The following is a 15,979-nucleotide window of genomic DNA, read 5'->3' as shown; positions in this document are numbered from 1 at the left end:
ATTTCGTTCCGGTGGGTGCGCGCGAGCGCACCCGCCGGGTGTAGCCCCCGAGGCCTCGGAGGAGTGGTTACACTCCTTCGAGGTCTTAATACCTTGCGTAATGCTTCGGCTGGTCTGGTCGTTCCCTCATGCGAACTGGCCGTAGCCCGGGTGCACGGTCGGGGCCCAAGCTCTCGGGCTGGTATGTTGACGCTGTCAACGGTTTGGCCGGAGCCGGTTTTTGCGAGAGCAGCCCCCGAGCCTCTGCACAGGGCGAGAGGACGATCTGGGACAGACTCGGCTTTTTTACATACGCCCCTACGTCGCCTTTCCGCAAGGAGGAGGGGGGGAGTGCGCCATGTTACCCTCGATGGGCACCGAACATGGTGTCTCCGGTGAGCTGCAGGCGGGTAATCCGAGTGGACGTCCGTGCCCCGTTCGTTGGGGGTCGGCTAGGGGCCCAGAGGCACGCCCAAAAGTACCTGCGGGTGATTTGCCGGACCCGGTCCCCTGGCGACGGGGTCCGAGGGCTCGATGCCTCCCTCCGATGGGATTCCGTTACAAGATCGTTCCCGCTGGTCTCGGAAATGTCCTAGGGTACCTCGGGAGCGCAGCCCGAGCCTCGGTTATGTATCGAACGTACCCCTGGTCATCCCTCGCTCGGTGTCTGAGGCGACTGTGAACCCTTCGGGGGCCAGCCTTCGAACCCCTGATCAGTAATGGGCGCGGAGCCCGAGTAGCCTGAGGCGGCCATGGAACCCTTCGGGGGGCTGGCCTTCGAACCCCTGACCAGTAGTGGGTGTCGGGCCCACGCGATCTGAGGCGACTGTTGAACCCTTCGGAGGGCCAGTCTTCGAACCCCTGATCAGTAGGGGGGGCTCGGAGCCCGGTTCCTTCGCGGAGAAGGGTCCCTTTCGGGGTATCCCCTTTCCCGGTCCCTGTTGCAAGAGATAGAGAAAGAGGAAAAGGGAAAAGGATACGAAATCGAACGACGTGGCGTACCTTTTCTGACGCGGTTATTACGGCGAAGGTGAAGCGTCGCGCGCTCCTCCCGTCAGAGGCGCTGCCTGTCCCGCCGCGGAGTTAATGCGACGGGGCGAGTGGTTGGCGGGGCGGCCATTGCGCGTGCGCGATCCGTTCGAGGAACGGGTCACGGGTGCGTCGTCTTCACGCCGTGGGAGGAGGCTCTCTTGCTGTCCCAGGATGAGACGTGAACCTGGCTGACGACGTGACTGCTGCGCCCGCCCGCCTGCCACCGCCATTACTGCCGGCCCACCTTCGGTTGCTTTGACCAATGCGCCAGGCTGGCGTTGCTGGGTCGCCTCGAGTCGCGGCATAGGCTCCGCAACCGAAGAGGCGCGACGGTGGCACAAGTGCTGGCACGGTTGCTTGCATGCAGCAACTGGCGCGCCGGTTGCTTGACGCGTGGGCCTGGGCTTCCAAGCTGGCGCGTCAGAAGTCGGAGAAGCGCGTCCACCTGGCGCGGTTGCATCCCGCCTGCATGGCTGCCCGCCCCTTCCGCCCGTTGGTCTGGGCAAAAGTGGGGGGTCGCTTGTAACCGCTGGACGGTCGTGCGCACCACGCGCGGCGGTTTGGCTTCTTCTGCCCTGAGCCGGTTTGCATGACATGCGGGACCCAGCCCCCGAGTCGCAGGGGAGGGCCTTGGAGCGTGTTGGAGAAGACTCAGCCCGCGGCGTCTGGGGGCGTACGTAGGGAGAGTTGCCTTTAAAAGGAGGGAGACTCCTTTCAGAAGGCAACCATGTCTTCTTCCTCCCTTATGCGTCGTGTCTTTCCATCTTCCAAGCCCCCGGATGGGGGGTATCCGCCGCCTTTCCGCCTCCTCGTTGGAGGAACGCAACTCCATGGGAGTTGGTACCTTTCAGCCATCGTTCGGCTTCAAGGATTTTCATCACGCAGCCTGGCCACACCCCGCCACCGGCGGTCACCCAAGATGGTGACCTCCAGTTCGACGGTGGGGAAAGCGGGCCAGGCCGCGGCCTCTACTCCTCCCTCGGCCTCAAGGATTTTCGTCATCCAGGCCAAGATGGAAGATGAGGCGAGTCGGGGGGCTGCCCCCGCGTGGGTCGGCTGCCTTTTTCTTCCCCCGCGCCTGGGGGAGAATGGCGTCCTCGAGTCCCACGGGGACTTCCTCCAGCCATGCCGGGATAGGTAGGGCGCCAGTGGCCCTGGGTCTCCGTCTCCCTGCCTGAATGGCTGGTTCTCGTCCTCAGCGGGGGAGAGCCCTCCTGTCGTGACACCTGCCCCAAAGCTGCTGCCTAAGCCGCTTCACTGCCTAGGGCGGGGGTGGTTGTTGTCGTGGTTAGAACGGGCGGCAGCGAGCCGCTCATCGTTCTTCTGTTACTCCGCAAGCCTTCCCCCTCGGAGTGGGGCTGTTCGTTCCTGCGGAGGGGAACCGGAGTTCCGTTCGTAATGGCATCTCGAATGCCGGTGTGTTTGTTCATTGCGGCTGTCGAGGCCTGAACATGTATGTAATTTTGGCACGGAGCCGTGTTTTTTCCTCACTTTCGAGCGCTAAGTTTCTCCTGTTGATTATCTGAACCGCTTTACCAAGCATGAGTCGCCCCGTGTCAAGGTGACGAGTGAGGTATCCGTATCCCGGAGGCGTAGGAATCCCTCGGCCCGATCGGCCTTGTTGTCTGGGGCTCCTCTAGCTTAGTTAAAGAGACCCCTCGGCCGCCCTTCGATGAGCCGAGGCCAGGGGTAGCGATATCAGTATGAACAGAGGCGGAGTTGGCTCGAGAATGGGAACCTGGTTGGCCGGAGCCTAGCCGTGTTGTCCGTCAGCAGAGCCGACGCCAAAGTCGATCAGCCGAGGCCTCGGGTCGGGCTGGCGCCCTTGGAAGCCGGTTGGCCGAGGCCCCAGGGGTAACCGGCCGAGCCGCCTGCTCGGGCCGGATTCCCGGAGGAGTCCCTGGACCGCGTCGCCGTCCGAGGCTGGGTCGGACTTTGCTGAAGACGTCGTCGATGCCGAGGGTGCTACGGCTCCCTTCAGCGTGAAGACCCGAGCCTGCAGGATCAGATCGTCTTGTAGCGTGTGCCTTCTGCGGCCGCCGAGGCCAGAAAAACACACCCTCGCCGTGCTTGCGAAGCTGCGTCTTTTTTCCTCTTGTTTCGAGCATCTGGACTCTCTGTCGGTAACAGGGATGTTTGTGTGAGCGAGAGTTGCTTCTCGCGGAAGGGACGAGTGAGGTATCCGTATCCCAGAGGCGTGGGAATCCCTCAGCTCGGTCGGCCTTGCCGCTTACGCGTACTTTCACCCGTCCATGAGGCCCTGTCCCCGACTTAGTCGAGAAAGCTTGAAGGACTGCTTCGGCAGGAGAGCTTCCGAACGTGAAGACTTGTTCGGTCCACGGAGTCGCTTTATCCGAGCGCGAGTTACTTCTCGCAGAAGGTGATGAGTGAGGTATCCGTATCCCGGAGGCGTAGGAGTCCCTCGGCTCGGTCAGCCTTGGCTGCTTACGTGTACTCCGTCGTTTCCAGGATCCGCTTTCCGAAGTAGTCAAGAAGCACGAAAGTAATCCTGCTGAAAAGAGATCCTTTTTCGAGGAAAAATTCGACGCAGAGGGGGTCTCCCCCCTTTTAGCCCCCGAGGGAGGGTCGGGCTTTGCCGAGGCTAGGCCGACCCTTCCTTGACGACTAAACTTTGCGTAGGTGCGAGGTATATGAACAACTTGGAAACATCTTAAGGGTAGAAGCGACGTAGCTGTTTGATGTTCCAAGCGTTGCCGTAGATCTCGCCTTGACTGTTGGCCAGCTTGTATGTTCCGGGCTTCAGAACTTTGGCGATGACGAATGGCCCTTCCCAGGGGGGCGTGAGCTTGTGCCTCCCTCGGGCGTCTTGCCGCAGCCGAAGCACCAGATCGCCCACCTGGAGGTCTCGGGACCGGACCCCTCGGGCGTGGTAGCGTCGCAGGGACTGCTGGTACCGCGCCGAGTGTAGTAAGGCCCTGTCCCGAGCCTCCTCCAGCTGGTCCAGCGATTCTTCTCGGCTAGCTTGGTTGCTTTGATCGGTGTAGGCCCTCGTCCTCGGGGAGCCGTATTCCAGGTCAGTGGGCAAGATAGCTTCAGCCCCGTAGACCAGGAAAAACGGCGTGAAACCCGTGGCACGACTCGGCGTCGTCCTTAGGCTCCAGACCACCGAGGGGAGTTCCTTCATCCACCGCTTGCCGAACTTGTTGAGGTCGTTGTAGATCCGAGGCTTGAGCCCTTGTAGAATCATGCCGTTGGCACGCTCTACTTGCCCATTCGACATGGGATGAGCCACGGCGGCCCAGTCTACCCGGATATGGTGATCCTCGCAAAAATCCAAGAATTTTTTGCCGGTGAACTGGGTGCCGTTGTCGGTGATGATGGAGTTCGGGACCCTGAAGCGATGGATGATGTTGGTGAAGAACGCCACCGCCCGCTCGGACCTGATGCTGTTCAGAGGTCGGACCTCGATCCACTTGGAGAATTTGTCGATGGCGACCAGCAGGTGCGTGTAGCCCCCGGGCGCCTTCTGCAAGGGACCGACGAGGTCCAGACCCCATACAGCGAAGGGCCAGGTGATGGGTATTGTCTGCAGAGCCTGAGCGGGCAGGTGGGTCTGCTTCGCATAGAATTGGCACCCTTCGCAGGTGCGGACAATTCTAGTGGCGTCACCCACCGCCGTTGGCCAGTAGAAGCCTTGCCGGAAAGCATTCCCGACAAGGGCTCGGGGCGCTGCGTGATGGCCACAAGCCCCCGAGTGTATTTCTTTCAGCAGTTCCCGACCTTCGGCGATGGAGATGCATCGCTGGAGGATGCCCGAGGGGCTGCGATGGTAGAGCTCCTCTTCATCGCCCAGCAGGACGAACGACTTGGCGCGTCGCGCCACCCGCCGAGCCTCGACTTGGTCGGGGGGTAGCTCTCCTCGACGGAGATATTGCAGGTACGGGGCCTGCCAATCCCGATCTGGCGTGGCCCCGCTCTGCTCTTCCTCGACGTCCAGTGCCTCGCCCTCGGGGGCCGAGGGTACCTCGGGCTGTGCCGAGGGTGCCTCGGGCTGAGCCGAGGGTACCTCGGGCTCGGGCGCGTCGTCGATCTTGACAGAGGGTTGGTGCAGATCCCGGGAGAAGACGTCCGGGGGGACCGTCGTTCGCCCCGAGGCTATTTTAGCCAGCTCGTCTGCGGTTTCGTTGTAGCGCCGAGCGATGTGGTTGAGCTCGAGCCCGAAGAACTTGTCTTCCAGGCGCCGAACCTCGTCGCAGTAGGCCTCCATCTTCGGGTCGCGGCAGTGGGAGTTCTTCATGACTTGGTCGATGACGAGCTGCGAATCACCGCGGGCGTCGAGGCGTCTGACCCCTAGCTCGATGGCGATCCGCAACCCGTTGACCAGAGCTTCGTACTCGGCCACATTGTTGGACGCCGGGAAATGGAGGCGCAGCACGTAGCGCAGGTGCTTTCCAAGGGGCGAGATGAAGAGCAGGCCCGCGCCGGCTCCTGTCTTCATCAGCGACCCGTCGAAAAACATGGTCCAGAGCTCCGGTTGGATCGGAGCCGTCGGCAACTGGGTGTCAACCCATTCGGCCACGAAGTCCGCCAACACCTGGGACTTGATGGCCTTCCGAGGGGCGAACGAGATCGTTTCACCCATGATTTCCACCGCCCACTTTGCGATCCTGCCCGAGGCCTCTCGGCACTGGATGATCTCCCCCAGGGGGAAGGATGACACCACTGTTACCGGATGAGACTCGAAGTAGTGTCGCAGCTTCCGCCTTGTCAGGATCACAGCATACAGCAGCTTTTGAACTTGTGGGTAGCGGATCTTGGTCTCGGACAGCACTTCGCTGACGAAGTAGACCGGCCTCTGAACGGGCAATGCATGCCCTTCCTCTTGCCTCTCGACCACGATCGCGGCGCTAACCACCTGAGTGGTCGCGGCGACGTAGACCAAGAGGGCTTCTCCATCCGCCGGGGGCACCAAGACAGGCGCCTTTGTAAGGAGCGCCTTCAGGTTGCCGAGGGCTTCCTCGGCCTCAGGGGTCCAAGCGAAACACTCGGCCTTCCTTAAGAGGCGGTACAGAGGCAGACCTCTTTCGCCGAGGCGTGAGATGAAGCGGCTCAGGGCCGCGAGGCATCCCATGACCCTCTGTACACCTTTTAAGTCCTTGATGGGTCCCATGCTGGTGATGGCCGCGATCTTCTCCGGGTTGGCTTCAATGCCTCGCTCGGAGACGATGAACCCCAGGAGCATGCCTCGGGGCACCCCGAAGACACACTTCTCAGGATTGAGCTTGACTCCTTTCGCCTTGAGACATCGGAATGTCACTTCAAGGTCGGAGAGGAGGTCGGAAGCCTTCCTTGTCTTGACTACGATGTCATCGACGTAGGCCTCGACTGTGCGACCGATGTGTTCGCCGAACACATGGTTCATGCACCGCTGGTACGTCGCGCCCGCATTCCTCAAACCGAACGGCATGGTGACATAGCAGTACATGCCGAACGGCGTGATGAAAGAAGTCGCGAGCTGGTCAGACTCTTTCATCCGGATCTGGTGATACCCTGAGTAGGCATCGAGGAAGGACAGGGTTTCGCACCCAGCGGTGGAATCCACGATTTGATCGATGCGAGGCAGAGGGTAGGGAACCTTCGGACATGCTTTGTTGAGACCAGTGTAGTCTACACACATCCGCCATTTCCCCCCTTTCTTCCTCACAAGCACAGGGTTGGCAAGCCATTCGGGATGGAATACCTCTTTGATGAACCCTGCTGCCATTAGCTTGTGGATCTCTTCGCCAATCACTCTGCGCTTCTCCTCGTCGAATCGGCGCAGAGGCTGCCTGACGGGTCGGGCTCCGGCCCGAATATCCAGCGAGTGCTCGGCGACATCCCTCGGTATGCCGGGCATGTCCGAGGGACTCCACGCAAAGACGTCGGCGTTTGCGCGGAGAAAGTCGACGAGCACTGCTTCCTATTTGGGGTCGAGCCCGGAACCGATCCGGATCTGCTTGGTGGTGTCGCCACTGGGGTCCAGAGGGACGGCCTTAACCGTCTCTGCTGGCTCGAAGTTGCCGGCATGGCGCTTCACGTCTGGCACCTCCTTGGAGAGGTTCTCCAGGTCGGCGATGAGGGCCTCGGACTCGGCGAGGGCCTCGGCGTACTCCACGCACTCCACGTCGCATTCGAACGCGTGTTTGTACGTGGGGCCGACGGTGATGAACCCGTTGGGGCCCGGCATCTTGAGCTTCAGGTAGGTGTAGTTGGGGACGGCCATGAACTTCGCGTAGCATGGCCTCCCTAGTACGGCATGATAGGTTCCTCGGAACCCGACCACCTCGAACGTCAGGGTCTCCCTTTGGAAGTTAGAGGGCGTCCCGAAGCAGACGGGGAGGTCGAGTCGCCCGAGGGGCTGGACGCGCTTCCCAGGGATGATCCCGTGGAAGGGCGCAGCGCCGGCTCGGACGGAGGACAGATCGACGCGCAGGAGCTTGAGGGTCTCGGCGTAGATGATGTTGAGGCAGCTGCCCCCATCCATCAGGACCTTGGTGAGCCTGACATTGCCGACAACGGGGTCGACGACGAGCGGGTATTTCCCCGGGCTCGGCACATGGTCGGGGTGGTCGGCCTGGCCGAAGGTGATGGGCTTGTCGGACCAGTCTAGGTAGACTGGCGCCGCCACCTTCACCGAGCAGACCTCCCGTCGCTCTTGCTTGCGATGCCGAGCCGAGGCATTCGCCGCATGCCCTCCATAGATCATGAAGCAGTCGCGGACCTCGGGGAACTCTCCTGCTTGGTGATCTTCGTTCTTGTCGCCGTCGCGGGCCCTGCCACCCTCGGCGGGTGGCTCGGCCCTGTGGAAGTGACGCCGAAGCATAACGCACTCCTCGAGGGTGTGCTTGACGGGCCCCTGATGGTAGGGGCACGGCTCCTTGAGCATCTTGTCGAAGAGGTTTGCACCTCCGGGGGGCTTCCAAGGGTTCTTGTACTCGGCGGCGGCGACAAGGTCCGCGTCAGCGGCGTCGCGTTTCGATTGCGACTTCTTCTTGCCTTTCTTCTTGGCGCCGCGCGGAGCAGACGCCTCGGGACCCTCTTCCGATGGGCGGCCCTGGGGCTGCTTGTCCTTTCGGAAGATAGCCTCGACCGCCTCCTGGCCAGAGGCGAACTTGGTGGTGATGTCCATCAGCTCGCTCGCCCTGGTGGGGGTCTTGCGGCCCAGCTTGCTCACCAGGTCGCGGCAAGTGGTGCCAGCAAGGAACGCGCCGATGACATCCGAGTCGGTGATGTTGGGCAGCTCGGTGCGCTGCTTCGAGAATCGCCGGATGTAGTCCCGGAGCCACTCCCCCGGCTGTTGCCGGCAGCTTCGAAGGTCCCAGGAATTCCCGGGGCGCACGTATGTGCCCTGGAAATTGCCAGCGAAGGCTTGGACCAAGTCGTCCCAGTTGGAGATCTGCCCCGGAGGCAGGTGCTCCAACCAGGCGCGAGCAGTGTCGGAGAGGAACAGGGGGAGGTTACGGATGATGAGGTTGTCGTCGTCCGTCCCACCCAGTTGGCAGGCGAGGTGGTAGTCCGCGAGCCACAGTTCCGGTCTCGTTTCCCCCGAGTACTTCGTGATAGTAGTCGGGGGTCGGAACCGGGTCGGGAATGGCACCCGTCGGATGGCCCGACTGAAGGCCTGCGGACCGGGTGGTTCGGGCGAGGGACTCCAATCCTCCCCGCTGTCGTAGCGCCCCCCACACCTGGGGTGGTAGCCTCGGCGCACCCTTTCGTCGAGGTGAGCCCGACGGTCGCGTCGATGGTGCTCGTTGCCGAGGTGGCCCGGGGCCGCAGGCGCGGTGTTGCGCGTGCGCCCGGTGTAGACCGAGGCTTCCCGCATGAATCGGGAAGTCGCGGCATGAGGTTCCGAGGGATATCCCTGCCTTCAGGAGGCAGTGCTCTCGGCCCGTCGGGCCGCAGCGCCTTCCAGGAGATTCTTGAGCTCTCCCTGGATTCGCCGACCCTCGGTGGTTGATGGCTCCGGCATCGCGCGGAGGAGCATCGCTGCGGCTGCCAGGTTCTGACCAACCCCGCTGGATGCGGGCGGCGGCCTGACCCTGGCATCGTTGGCGACGCGGTGCTGGAGACCTTGGGGCAGGTGACGTATTTCTCCGGCCAGGGGTTGGCCCGCCCACGCCTGCCCGACGTCCCGACGGATCGGCTCAAGCGCTCCTGTTCCCTCATTGAGCCTGGCCTGCGCCTCGCGGACTTGCTCGAGTTGTGGGTCGTAACCCCCCGCCGGAGCGGGGACCACAGCTAGCTCCCGTGGGATGTCGGCGCAAGGCACCGGCCTAGGAAGATCACCGTCCTTCGGCATGCCGAGATGGTTGCCTTCGGAGGGATCCCCTAGCTCGATGTGGAAACATTCGCGGCTTGGGCCGCAGCTCTCGTCGCCAAGGCTGCGGCTTCCGTCGGAACAGTCGGATAGGCAGTAGTCACATGCGGTCATGAAGTCCCGCATGGCACTGGGGTTGCCAAGTCCGGAGAAATCCCAACAGATGCTGGGATCGTCATCTTCCTCGGACCCAGAGGGCCCGTAGGTCGAGACGTCCGTCAACCGGTCCCAAGGCGACCGCATACAAAACCCCAGTGGGGTTGCACTCGCCTCAATGAGAGCGCCCGCCAAAGCGAGGTCGTTTGGCGGGTTGAGGCCGAGTCGAAATGACGCAAGATGGGAGTTAGTCGGTACCTTTTGGTCGACGAGCAGTGACGTAGTCACATCGGGGACTGGTTGCACCGTCATCTCAGGTACGAGGGCGACGTCCTGCAGGCTTTCCGCGAGCGCGCCGGCGTCGTCTTCTTGCTCGGGGTCAGCGTGTCGCGGGGGGACGGCGCTTGCCTTCGTCTTGAACGCGAGGTCGACGTCCGGCGTGTCTTCCGTCGGGGCGTCGGGGGCGTCGATTCGCTCGACGGCCAACAAAGCGCGGCCTCCCGCTTGGCCTTGATGGCCCCGCCTCCTCCTCCGTTGGCGGGGGAGAGAACGGAGCGAGCTCGAATGTTGCTCTTCCACCACGCGGGGAAGATGTCGTCGATTCCGCCGCCGGCGGGCGGGTTGTCGGCCGCCATTGTCGTTGTCGCGCGGCGGTGGAAGAAGTATCATGTCGTAGCTGCCGTCGAAGGACATGAACTCAAGAGTCCCGAAGCGAAGCACCGCCCTGGGCCGGAGAGGTTGCTGGAGACTGCCCATCTGGAGCTTGACGGGGAGCTGTTCGTCAGCACGCAGCAGGCCCCTACCTGGCGCGCCAACTGTCGGCGTTTCGAGACAGGGGGGTCCCTAAGCCGACGAGTGAGTGTGCTGCGTGCCCCAGCCCAGATGGGTCGAGCGCGTGGGCGAGCGCGAAGGGGGGAGAGGCGAGGTGGCCGGAGTCGAGCGTGAGAGAGGTGGAAGTCCCGCGGCCTTCGTGTTCGTCCCGCGCCCAGGTCGGGTGCGCTTGCAGTAGGGAGGTTACAAGCGTCCACACGGGTGAGGGAAGCGAGCGGCCCCAAGAGAGCGCCTGTCCCGTCCTCGGTCCCGCGCGGCCAACCTCCTCTAAGAAGGCCCTGGTCCTTCCTTTTATAGTCGTAAGGAGAGGATCCAGGTGTACAATGGGGGGGTAGCAAAGTGCTACGTGTCTAGCGGAGAGAGAGCTAGCGCCCTAGGTACATGCCAATGTGGCAGCCGGAGAGGTCTTGGCACCTTGCTGGCGTGATGTCGTGGCTGTCGGAGGTGCGACGGAGCCTGGCGGAGGGACAGCTGTTGGAGAGGTCGAGTCCTTGCTGACGTCGCCCTGCTTCCGTAAGAGAGCTGGGGGCCGCCGTCGTCACAGAGCTTGTGGAGCGCCATCATTGCCCATCCGGCGGAGCTGGCCGGATGGGACGCCGGTCTTGTTCTCCGTGACCCGAGTCGATTCGGGGCCGAACGATGATGGCGCTTCCTGTTGACGTGGCGGGCCTGTGCCCTAGGCAGGGTGACGTGGGGGCTCCTCCGAAGCCGAGGTTGAGTCTGTCTTCTGTTGCCGAGGCCAAGCCCGAGCCATGGGGTCGGGCGAGGCGGAGGTCATTCGGCCGAGGCCAGGGCGGAGTCCGAGCCCTGGGGTCGGGCGAGGCGGAGTTTCGTCGTCTTCCGGGTCTTAGCCCGAGTCCGAGCCCTGGGGTCGGGCGGAGCGGAGTTCGCCGTCTTCCGGGTCTTAGCCCGAGTCCGAGCCCTGGGGTCGGGCGGAGCGGAGTTCGCCGTCTTCCGGGTCTTAGCCCGAGTCCGAGCCCTGGGGTCGGGCGGAGCGGAGTTCGCCGTCTTCCGGGTCTTAGCCCGAGTCCGAGCCCTGGGGTCGGGCGGAGCGGAGTTCGCCGTGGCGCCTTTGGCAAGGCCTGACTGCCTGTCAGACTCACTCTGTCGAGTGGCACCGTAGTCGGGGTGGCGCAGGCGGCGCTGTCCTTCTGTCAGACTGGTCAGTGGAGCGGTGGAGTGACGGCGGTCACTTCGGCTCTGCCGGGGGGGCGCGTGTCAGGATAAAGGTGTCAGGCCACCTTCGCGTTAAATGCTCCTGCAACTTGGTTAGTCGGTGTGGCGATTTAGTCAGGGTTGCTTCTGAGCGAAGCCAAGGCCTCGGGCGAGCCGGTGATGTGTCCACCGTAAAAAGGGGGGCCTCGGGTGAGACGGAAGTCTCTCGAGGTCGGCTGCCCTTGGCCGAGGCTAGGCTCGGGTGAAGCGTGATCGAGTCACTCGTGTGGACTGATCCCTGACTTAATCGTACCCATCAGGCCTTTGCAGCTTTATGCTGATGGGGGTTACCAGCTGAGAATTAGGCGTCTTGAGGGTACCCCTAATTATGGTCCCCGACACTCTTGTTTCAGCAGCTGAAGAGGCCTCCCCGCCAAACTCAGGCACCACGACCGGTTCAATGTAACGCGGCCGGTGGGTAAGAACCTTCATCTTTTTGCCCTTCGGCACAGGCTCAACTGGGGCGGCCGAAGCAGCAGCCTTTCTCTTATTCCCCTGTCCCCGCAGCGGGTAGCGGTAATCGGGGTAGACGAAGCCGATGGCGTCAAAAACTCTATTCATTCTCTTTTTTCCCCGACCTCCGAAGGCTGCAGACAGCGCATTATCTTCTGTCTTGGAATATGCTCCAAGCTGTTCATCACTTGTAGCTTCGATACATTTCATCCAGTCGTCATTTGGTTAGTCGAACTTATCCCCAAACCTGAATGTATACTTCAGCCGGACCAAATCACCTTCGCTAGAGTTAGTGATGGTCTCCTTCGGCATTTCCCAGCTTTCTACAAGCGGCCATACTCTGAATGCTATATGCTCTTGAATTAAATCTCTTGTACCAATGAAGGAGCAGACTGTAACACCCCAAGTGTTTATATTCCGCTCGACAGTGAGTACGGATTTAAGCACATAATCAGTGGATAAATCGGATGTAAATTTTAAACATCTTCGCCTTTCGCGATTTTAATATCGCATCTATTTCGTCTGTCGCGAGTGCGACATCATTTTTATTTTCATCTTTCTGAGCTCGTCCTAAATTTTTGTGATGTTCGGAACATATTTGTTCTGAAAATCTGTGCGTTCGGTGATTATTCATCGCTCACGCGAATACGAATTCGGAAGCTCGACTCATTCGGATGATTTTATCCCAGACAAATTCATCTAAATTTAACTAAAACAAATACAAATTTAAAATTAATCGATTAAGGAAAATTAGAAACGTCCCTTAATTATTTCGCTCTTGTTCGAGCGATCTCTACAAATTCGGTAGAGACACTGCTAGGGGCAGGCTGTTTAAATAAACTGAACCCGAATCAACCGAAACCGTAATAATTGTTAGCCGATTTAGTTTACTATTTCAAAGTCAAGAAAATAATATGCGTAACCCAAATGTGGTTTTAATTCGATCTGTTTACATCCTGCCTGAACAAATCCAAATGATCGAATATTAACAACTGGTAGAAATTTATCTGGTCCTGCGATTGTTCACCAAATCAAATTCGGCCTAAATTATATACCTGATATTGTTTTCATCCAACACATCTGTGCCTCTTTTAAACCTTAAAAATTAGATTTGTCTCCATGTTTACGTTAACTAAATGCAGATTAAAATACCGAAGCCGAAATCCGTTTAATTCGGTCCAATTATATCCTGTCCAAAACAAACCAAACCATTGTAATTAGAACTGACAGCAAGTAATTGGTAAATGATTTAGTTCGTTAAATCATTAGAATAAAATGTGTAACCGTATAGCGTGTCAGCCCAGTATATATCGCTAAAAATTATAATCCAAAATATCTGCAATTTTCTTTATAAAAAGCGGAAAGTAAAAAAAAATCTAGAAAATCTCATTCTATTCCTATCCTCCCGCCGCCCAAGCTATCTGTGTCGGCTCAGATTTTTTTCACCGCCTACTACAGCAGCCTAATCTCTATCCATGAGCGTCTCTCACCCTCACGTCTCTTTTTGCTCAAATCCTCTCCCTGGCCGATGGCCTTCGTACAGCTGCCGTTGTTTGGCTTATCTTCCCCGCCGCTTCGTCTGTAGATTTTTCCAGTCGCGTCTCTCTCCTTATCTCTTCCCCGTGCCGTGCGCTCGCCCAGCTCGAAATTCCCCTGCCGAGCAACTCACCTCAGCCCAGCCGCGCCCATGCCAGCCCCCTGCGCGCAGTCACGTTCGTCTGCTCTATCCACTCGCGCCCAGCTCCTGTCCTCCATGGCGCGTGGCTCAGCTGCCTCTCCCTCCCATGGCCAGCGGTGCTCTAGCCCCTGCGTCGCGCGTCTGAGTCGACCTCCAACGCCGCGCCCGACTCCAGCCAGCCCTGCTCCTCTTTCTCCCTGCTCGGATTTGGTCAAGCTCGCGCGCGATTCCTAGCTCGGTCTCTAGCTGCCTGTGCGCACATCGAGTTATCGCCGTGGTGATATTATGGTGTGGCGACGTCGTGCTTGTCGTGACAGCTGTCGTGGCTGTGAGGCAGTCTGCACCATAGAGTTCGGCCGACCGCGATCTCGCTTTACTTCTCGCGTCGTCGCTTGCCGAGTCCTTCCCCATTCCGCGCCATAAAATTCGCTCGGCCACAGTCCCGTCAAATTGCGAAGCTCCCTGCCATGCTCGGATTTCGCCAGCCGCCATTCTCTAACCCATGTGTCGGTCGGCGTCGTGGAGTTTTTGTTTGATCAGCTCATCGTCACGTCGTTTGCCGTCGAGTTGTCAAACACGTCATCCTCTGTTCAAACCCCACCTCACCAGCTCGCTCCCGACTTCAGCTGAAAGTCGTCGTCGTTCCGCGCGTCAGCAAGAAATCCCAAGAATCGGGTGAAGACGAATCTAGCAACACGATATTCCCTAGGCGCTCGACAAATTGCCTGGATCGAAAAATCGCTACCGATCTCGCGGATTCGTGTCAGCGGTTGAAACGGTAAGCTGATGAAGTGTTTAGAATAGTTCAAACGTTAAATAAATTAATGTGTTAATGCGATGCTCATTAGGTGCTCGATAAATTGCGTGAGTCACGAAACTCTCGTCGACTTCGCAGTTCTTGCGATTATCGAGCCAGATTCAGCTATGGCAAATTATTTCGCTATTCTGATTAATTAGCTGAATTAGTGTACCGAGTAGAATATTAGTAGGTCTGTGTGATAATAAAATATTTTAATCAATTATAAAGATGTGTATGTATTTATGATAAAGAAATGTTTGAGTAATTGTTGACATGTAAAATATGGGAGGAGTAAAATAGAACTAAAATAATTCTTTGTGAGCGATGTAGTGTAATTTATAAAACGAGGGATAAGTTTAAAATTCAATTAATTAACTGATAAGTTGTGTTTAGGCTAATTGTATTTCATGTGTATAATTTGTTGCTAGTGATGTTTGCGTTAGGTTCGAGAAACGTAATTATTGCGCTTAGTCATACGTCGATAATTAGTATTTTCGTATAAAATAGTTCAACGCCTCGCCGCTAGGTGTTTAAATCCGCTATCACGTAACACTATTTAGGTTTGTAATATTTCCGTCGATATGCATTCATGTGCATAATACATTCCATTCAGGTACGTTAATTAATCGCGTGATGCGGAAGACAAGCCAAGTCGACCCCAAGCGTGGACTGGTTCGCGAGGTGATGCGGATGATGAACCTGAAGATGGATAATTTGAACGAGTACCAAGACAAAGGATGATCGTCAAGTGATCGTCGTCTAACAAACACTAACGTAGTGTTTATCCCAGGCAAGCCCTGGTGCATGCAACCCCTTTCCTTGTGTTTTAAAATAATTTTTGCACACTTTAAGTCTAGTGAAATGTGCATTAGGTTTATAGGAGTTGCTTGGAACCCTTTGATGCATTGTCTTCCTTGATATCCATACCTTTATAGATACTTCAGATGAAGTATCAAAATATGATTTACAAAAACGCTTAGCCCTGCTCAGATCTTGTGGATAGAGGTTGTCTTTTGCGTTAAGGCCTTGCTCAGGGGTTATCCTGAGGAAAGATGGCTTCTACCTGCAAGAATTTTTTCATTGAGAGCGTGGTGGGATCTTACTGCAAAGTTCCCTTTGATGCTCTTTTCATCCTAGGAACATAAACAATCCTAAGGATGGAAGTACTTAAATCGGGACTTGGGCTAGGAACAGGTGATGTTCTACCCAGGTTAGTTAAGGATTGGATGCGTATGTAGGCCTGTTGATCAAGGACTATCTTAACTAACCACATGCCCTGGAAATGGGACAGGGTAAGCTTGAACCCGGCTATTCCATACATGAAAAGACAATCGCGCACTGGGAGTGGAGAGATGGCGAGAGTGGCACGTACCCTCCTGGCAAAGGACCGCCTAAAAGGGGTGGTGTGCTCTCGGGTGGCGCGGACCTGTTCATGCAGTGGAGGATCCGTGGGAATGGTAGACATGCAAGGTTTACAAGAAACATATGTCGTGTGGTTAGAAATCCTCAGCTGAGTAAATCGATTCGGATCGCCGTTATATCCCCGGAGAGTGGAGACTTGATCGCTGCCCTGCAACCT

The 15,979-nt window shown here is 58.2% G+C and overlaps 1 pseudogene; it reads left to right on the top strand.

The window, feature by feature from the left end:
• The first annotated feature begins 14,027 nt into the window (after window positions 1-14,027).
• Window positions 14,028-14,581, top strand: LOC118473468 (uncharacterized; annotated as a pseudogene).
• The last annotated feature ends 1,398 nt before the right edge of the window (window positions 14,582-15,979 follow it).

Source organism: Zea mays, chromosome 9, assembly GCF_902167145.1.
Source record: "Zea mays cultivar B73 chromosome 9, Zm-B73-REFERENCE-NAM-5.0, whole genome shotgun sequence".
Classification (NCBI taxonomy): Eukaryota; Viridiplantae; Streptophyta; class Magnoliopsida; order Poales; family Poaceae; genus Zea; species Zea mays.
The sequence above is the reverse complement of the archived record's forward strand: the minus strand, read 5'-3'. Positions and strand labels throughout refer to the sequence as shown.